This window comes from Spinacia oleracea, chromosome 1 (genome assembly GCF_020520425.1).
Source record: "Spinacia oleracea cultivar Varoflay chromosome 1, BTI_SOV_V1, whole genome shotgun sequence".
Classification (NCBI taxonomy): domain Eukaryota; kingdom Viridiplantae; phylum Streptophyta; class Magnoliopsida; order Caryophyllales; family Amaranthaceae; genus Spinacia; species Spinacia oleracea.
Window position 1 is genome coordinate 96,424,680 of NC_079487.1, and position 8,197 is coordinate 96,432,876.

Genomic DNA, 8,197 nt, shown 5'->3' on the forward strand with positions numbered 1-8,197 from the left:
CATTTCATTTGATGTCTAAAAAACTCAATTTCAAGCAAATATGTACTCCTTAGGGAAAATAAATTTTGAACACTTTTAAATGCTCTTTATCGTACCGTTGTGTCTTGATACAACATCCTCCAAGGGAGTCATATGACTTAGCATAATCTTCTTTTGGTGAAGATTTATTTAATGGCATAGACAATACCTGAAAACTTGATAACCATTGCAAATTATAATAGAACACAGAAAAAAAAATAAAAAATCCTATTATGAGAGTAGAGACTAACATGTCCATCAATTAATAGGAGTGACGATTTTAGAAAAAACATGAGAGGATAATATTATAGGAAAATTATTTGGAAACAAATTGAAGTTTATTAAAACTAATTGAATATAATGAAAAATAGGACATCCCACCGAGGGAAAATCCGATAATAGCACTTATATCACAAAATTATAGAGGTAGAGCTGGCATATACTTCGTATGTGATATAGGAGATGCGTTAGGTTGTCTGTTTGCAGGTTTCTTTGTCAAGAACATTAACCATTATCTATGATTGATATGTTACGAAACACAATTTAAAAAAGAACTAGTAACTTTTACATAGTAATCGACCTTGTAAACGGCAGAATGTCGGGTTTGAATTTTTTTCAAAAGCATCAATCACTTTAAAAATCAATATCTTATTTGTTTCAAATTATATGAAATATTTGAAAAGAAAGATTAATTGAACATGAACATACAACTTAATTAAGGGCATATTGAAGAGAACAATTATATATTACTCACCGTAACTATTTTTATTCTCCATTCTTTTACCCCATGCATCGTAAGACTCCAGAGCTAGTAATAAAGACAAGGGGTAGTGATTTCCGCGCACCCTTCTTCAGAATGGCAGAAGTTACTGTGTAATATTTATGCAGGTGCGCGGAAATCAAATAAAGGTGTGCATAAATCGCTGCTCAAAGATTAAATATGAGATTCTATGTGGATATATATATAAAAAAAAGTGAGATAAGTTCAAAGATAAAAAGTTCTAAAACTATTATTTTTTTTATTTATTTTTTTAAGAAAAAACAACCCCTAGCACCAACATTTTCATCGTGTTTAATCTTCAATTACCCTGGCATCCAGCCAAAAAACAAAAATTGTTGTATGACTAAAATTAGTTGTGGGCTTGTATAATTGTAGGCCTCCCTAAATAAGTAAGTGCTAATCTTTATTTATTAATTAGGGTTAATTAGATAAGTGGAATGAAATGAGGACATGAGGTAAGATGGTGACACACAGTAACGTGTAGTTTATTCACCTCATTTTCAATTATCTGAACTTGTTAAAATTAATTTAGTCGTAAATTGTAATGGTATGATCCTTATTTATCGCGAAATTATTTTTATTGAGAAATAGATCTTACAAACTTTTCAAAAAGGCCAATCTACGATAATATATTGTGTGGCGGCCTAAAGGAGAAGGTTATCCACACCTGTTCTGTTATTAGTTATCCTTATTGATGTTATAAGTTTTCTTTATTGTAGTTATAAGTTACCTTATTTTCAAGGCTATTAGCTCAAATGGTAGAGCAATGTACAATATTGTACATGGTGTGAGGTCAAACTCCACGTAGCATAATACCTATATTACACTTGTGTATTGGTGTATATTTTCATTGTTGGTGTTGTATTGGTCATAGTTATAACTTGTAACAAGCATATCACTATTGATCAGGGCACTTCATTGTTTATTGTTAGGGTCACATTTTTTCAATAGTTAGGGTCACATTTATCCTTTAGTAATGTAACTTTAGTCCCCGAATAAGGTCACTTATATCTTTGGTCTGGTACACTTTTATATTTGGATGTACAGTAAAATACCGTAGATCGGGGGCACACAAAAGTTTTTGAATAAATCTAATGTCACTAGGCATTATCTTATTTATTTTGTCTGAAAAGAGTAAAATTAAGAGTGTGTAATTGTATGCTCACTTTAATTAAAAAAAATAAGTTAAGATAAGATAATTTTAGGAAAAAAAATAGAGGCAATCAATTACAATTAGGGGTGTTCAGCAGTCCAAATTTGGACCAAACCAAACCGATCAGTACCGGATCGAAAACTAAAATTTAAAAAGTTCAAGACCCCGAGACCTAGCCGGTTATGCTTGGACCAGATCCAGATCGGACCATAAAAACTGGTCCAAAACCCGTACCCGGACCAAGAGTGGACTTATTTCTATATTTTTCTACAAAATATAACAAAAAAATAGAAGTGTTATTGTTCAATGTCTTTCTTTAAAAGATCAAATAAAAATTCACATAATATAGTAAACTTCCCAAGATATGTATTAAATGAGATGAATAACTATTAAAATGGTTTATATTCATATTTTATTAAGGAAAAACAGGTCGGTTTAACCGTTTTAACGGATTTTGGACCGAATCAGATCGAAGACCAATGTCTTTCATCATGGGGATCGGATCGGTTGTCTCCGGTACGAACTTTTTTTTCGGTTTGGACTGATTTTTGCATACCTTACACTCAAGTTCAAATAAAATAAGTCTTGTAAAATAAGTATTTCAACTTACAAACAACTTTATTTCAGATAAAATAACAATTTTCAAGAAATGCTCCCAAAATTTCCATTTATTCATAAAATACTTTCGATATCTTTTCTCTTTCTCTCCTGGCCGATCGCCCCCCTTCCTTTGTCTCTTTATTCGAAATCGAACAGGCTCATAAGCTAGTTAACAAATAAAACGGGGACAAACATGACTTATTCTGTACATATACAAGTATATGAAAACATAAGGCATGTGAAACCTTAGATTAAGGATCCTTATTGAGTGAACTTTGGAAAACTTTTGATAGATTTATAAAAATCAGCTACCATGCCTTTTTGTAGTCACATTTCTACCATTTTACGATATTGGAATTACACCCCATCTAAAATATGTGATGGCTCTTGCTTTCTATCCTACTCTTGCGCCTCAATTTATGAATAAAGTGATCTTCTCTACGTTTGCTTATTGTCATTTTTCCATATTCAATACATTGCATATTTTCATGTAATTAATGGATATTTTTCACGTAAAGGGGAAAAATTATAATGGCGAAAAACAAACAATAAAGTTTTGTTAGCGTGAGTAGATAAGTAACATCTATATGCAGTGATTTTACGAGAAGCTAAATCATAATTCATATACACCTTAAGTGTTAGATGAACGAGCATACATACGCTCATGAATAAACAAGCTTCAAACTTAAATGAACGAGCATACATATGCACCTTAAGTGATTCCCCAATGAGTTGGTATTGTGATTTGTGTGGGCAACTAGGTCTTTGTGACATTTTTATCCACAAGGTCTCAGCATTTTGATTAACAAGATTAAGTCTCATACATGCACGAATATTGAAAAATTATTATTTGACCATCTTTTTTATATTTATCCCTTAAATCTAATGCGTAACTAATAAATCTTGAATGTACTCATTTAATCATCGTATTTTACTATATGTTTTATATGATAATTTGACCAAAATATTCGCTATGATTAATATGTTAATTTAACCAAAATGTTGATTAAATATATTATATTTTCTATTTGATATGAATATTTGACTAAAATGTTATCAAAATCGTCTAATGCTGATATATTTTATATCCCTAAAACTTTTTCCAATACATAAATAATTTATACAAAAGTAGAGAAAATAAAACAAACAAAAATAAATAAATAAATAAATACTACGTATGTTATTTAAGGAAATGGGTTTTTGGCGGGAACATTTTACACTAGGGAGTGACATGTGTCATTCTAGTTGTCTGTTTTAGTATAATATAATAGATTTCAAAGGTTTACGTACGATGGCTTACAGTTCGAATCTCACTCCCCCATTTGTAATTTGTATTGCCTTGCGGCTAATTTACAACACCAACAAAAAAAAAAAAAACTTCATAACATTTTAAAACATATATTATTATTATTATTATTATTATTATTATTATTATTATTCTGATACGAACCCACATAGCCAAGTTTCTAGAGAGAAGGGCTCCTCCTTCTCTCTAGAAACCCTAGCCCCAAATAATAGGAAAAAACTCAAAGCCGTTTTTCATTCAGCCACCCATGAAAAATTAGATCCAGAAAGTGAAAAATTCAGCCAACCTCTTCTTGAATTAAGGTACTTCTTTACTCAATTCAGCCAACTAGTAAAGAAATTACCTTTCTTTAAGAATATTAATGATGGAACTAGCCCTCTTTTTATAATTTTTTCTGGTTCTTTAGATCCATCCCTTGCCCGAAATTTTGTCATTTCGAATTTCGGTAGGTTTGGTCTAAGATCTAGACTACCATCACAATCAATTTAACTCCGCGTTGTGTTCATGTTGAGAATGCCCAGCCCTTTAAATGCCTCAGTCGGCTAGATCTGGATGTTCTATAATTCATTAACCCCGCCATCGATTGTGGGGTGATGGAGGAGCATCTCTTCATCAAAATTTCAGTGAGAGTTGCCTCCAATTTCAGTTGCAACGTCTTCATCAATTTCATAAGTTTCGGCAAAGATAGTCCAAAGTCCATTTCAATTCCTTTGTATATTTGTGTATATGCATTGTTGCAGTATAGTTTACTAGGGAGCTTTCTTGCATTTCTAGGGAGATATATGTTTTTATAGGGATTTTTTTTTATTGTTTTTTATTTTTTTCAGGGTAGTTCAGTTTAGGCAGTGTTCTTTGGTCTTCGGGTTGTCTGTGAAGTTGAAAGGTGTATCCTTTATCGCTCGGCTAATCATTCACCATTGTAGTCTATTCACCGAATTATCTCGGAACTGGGGCTGGGTAGTTTGAGGTTAGAGTGTAGTTTCGTTGTTCTTTTCGATTTCATTTCTTTATCCCGGAGTCATTGTATTTCATCCGAAAGGGTGGGTCACCCGAGAGGGTGAGCTAGGTAGTCCGCCTAGTTTTCTTTCCTTATCAAAAAATAAAATAAAAAAAATAAAAAAATTATTATTCTGATACAATGTCAATACAATTATCATGAATCTTAATTGTGTTTCCTTTGTCTTAAAATTTTGATAGAGTTTGAGTTTCTTTCTCAAATCTCATTTAAATCCCCATCAATGCAAGTGAGTTTGGACAGACTATTGCTGCCCTTAATATTTTTGCTTTAGGTATCTACTTAAATTTGACACCCAAAATCGCTTCATAAATCCATTTGAATTTAATTCTTCTATATTATCCCATTTCCCCCTTAGTAGTGGTGCAAACGAACCGAGCCAAGTCGAGTAATACCCGGCCTGTTCATGTTCATTTAATCGAGTCTGAGCTCGAGTCCGAGCCTAAGCTTTCAACCGAGCTCAAAAATATGATCATGCTCGGTTCGTTTAAGATGTTTTTATTTGTGAACGTCTCGCTTATTAATCGAGTCGAGTTCATAAATGAGTTTTTTTTTCTTAAACGAACTTTTTATAAACGAGCTTTATGCTTTAGAGTTTAGCCATTTGAAAACATAATTTGGAATGTGCATTAATTTAGCAATCTAAATTAAATTTTTAAAATATTTTTATTGTGTGATATATATTTTTGGATGTTAAAAGTCAAAATAGGATTTTATCTATTATAAAACAATTATATAGCTAATTTGATTATGAAAATAAATAGATGAGATTGTTCATGAACATAAATAAACGAGTTGTTCATGAACTTAAATGAACGAGCATACATATGCTCATGAATAAACGAGCATACATATGTTCATGAATAAACGAGCTTCATATGTTGTTCAAGATCGACTCATTTATTAAATAAACGAAGAACGAGCTTTATCCGAACTCGAGCCCGAGTAGTTTATTGAGAGTCTCCACTCATTTGCGCCCTACCCCATAGAAATAGGTCGACAATTTTCTTTCAAGTTTCAAAATAATATTCTTTCCGTTTTTGTTTTGTTACCAAGTATTTCTTTTCGGTAATCTATACCTAGTATTTAAAAAAGAAAAAGTCATAGATGATTAGATAGCACATGTTACCCCCATCTTTCATCTATAAATTTCTTTTTCTTTTTTGTTTATTCAAGGGAGGATAGTTATCCAAAGAAATAAAAACATGAATAAATATAAAAAGGGAAAAACAACTACGAGGGAAGGAGTCGTGGGAAAGCTACTCCCCTGGCATCCTCTAACAGAACTATACGAAGTTCTAATGGTGCAAAATGAAAAATTTGGAGATTAATGTGTTGAGCTAATCCATGGTTTGCAAGTCAATCAGCAGCTCGGTTGCCCTCTTGATAAATATGGGTAATCTTCACCGTCCACGAGGGGCGATCAATCAATTCGAGACATTGTTTGAAAATGTGTGTGCATTCACTTCCACCATAGTCTCTGCTTCTAATGACTTGCACACATGCATATTGTCCAACTGATCCACAACTTCGTAATGTGCAAATTGCTAGCTAATTTCAGACCTCGTAGAAGGGTTGCATGCAGCCTCTTCCTTGAATGTTGTAGTGTGACCAAAGCTTGCTACAAGTACTGAAAAAAACTCTCCTTGACGATTCCTGATTATGGCTCATCCCCCCGTTGACCCCGGAGACCCTTTTGTTGCACCATCTACATTAAGGGAGTACCAGTCACTATGAGGGTGTTCCCAATGTATGAAAGTCTCACTTCTAGCTGCCGTGTAACCATACTGTCAACAATGTCTTCAAGGGCCCTCCTTGTTTCGTCATATTGTATCTGCAAGAATGCTCCGAGGTCAACGGGGTTGTCTACTTTCACCTATTCCTTTACTTTCCCATGGTAGGACTGCTGTGAATTGGTCGGTCCACCCATCGTGTTCCAGACCACTCTTACTACTGGAAAATCTCTAGTAATGTGAAGGGTCGACTCCTCTGGGTTGTCCCAAATAACACACCTAGGTTCACCCATCATGTGTCTTTTCAATGTGTTCGCATTACCCATTACACGATCATGGCAAAGAATCCAAAGGAAGCCCAAATCCGTTGTTGTACCAGAGCATTCCAGACAAGCTCACAACATTTATCATCTACGTGGTCACTTTCATTTTTCATTAAGCTAGCTTAGTGCAGATTTAATCAAAAAAATTCATTTGTTTCCACCTTGCAGTAAAGTAAGTTAGCTAATTCAGGGTCTTCCTTCAACTCAAATGACTCAATTAGCTTTAGGTATTCTTGAGCTAAATAGGGAGCAAATATTTCCCACTTCCACCCTTGATTCCTATCCCACATTTCCTCTATTGTATCCCCTTCTATTTTCATAGGCACCGGCTAAATAGTCATATTGCTAAGGGGTTGAGAGGGTGCCCATCTATGATCCAAGAATAACATACGTTGTCCATTTTCAACAGCCACACGTGCTCCCTCATAGAGAAATATTGCATTCTCATAATTCTTGATCAACCATTTGAGCTCCCCACCTTAGGCACAAACATGTCAACATCGTATCTTCCTTTACAGTATTTGTGTTGTAGCACACGAGACCAAAGGGAGGTAGGTTCTGTAAGAATTCCCCACCCATGCTTGGTGAGGAATGCAACATTCACTTGTCTAGCAGAGCTGAGTGCAAGCACGCCTTGATTAAGGGGCTTTTGAATGTTTTCCCATGAGATGAGGTGGGTACAACGTCGGTCCTCACTGCCCCCCCCCCCCCAACCCGTAAAAACCTTCTTATTTTTTTGTCAATCTCATCACAAACGTTTCTAGGGATTTTGACGGTTTTCATTAAATAAGTAGACATGGTTGTGAGGGTGGACTTAGCAAGAGTAATCCTCCCTTCTTGTGACAAATACTTTGTTTTCCATCCAGATAGTCTGCGATCGATCTTCTCACATAGATATTCGAACGTCTCCTACTAGTGAGTGTAGGTATACCAAGGTACATGCCAAGATTTGTTTTGGGGGCTCATTCCCATAATTGAGCAAATGTCTTCCTAGGTGAGTGCTTCCACATTTCCAGAAAAATAAATCCTAGATTTTAAGTAACTAATTCGTTACCCAGATGCTCCACAAAATCCATCTAGACAACATTTAATTACTCCTGCTTGGTTTTAGTTAGCCTCCGGAAATAAAACTACATCATCTGCAAATAACAAATTAGAAAGCAACGGTCCTCCTCGGCTAGCCCGAATTGGCTTCCACCGATTTTGAACAATAGTCTCCTCAATGGTTTGAAACAATCTCTCCATTCACATGAAAAAGAGATAAGGGA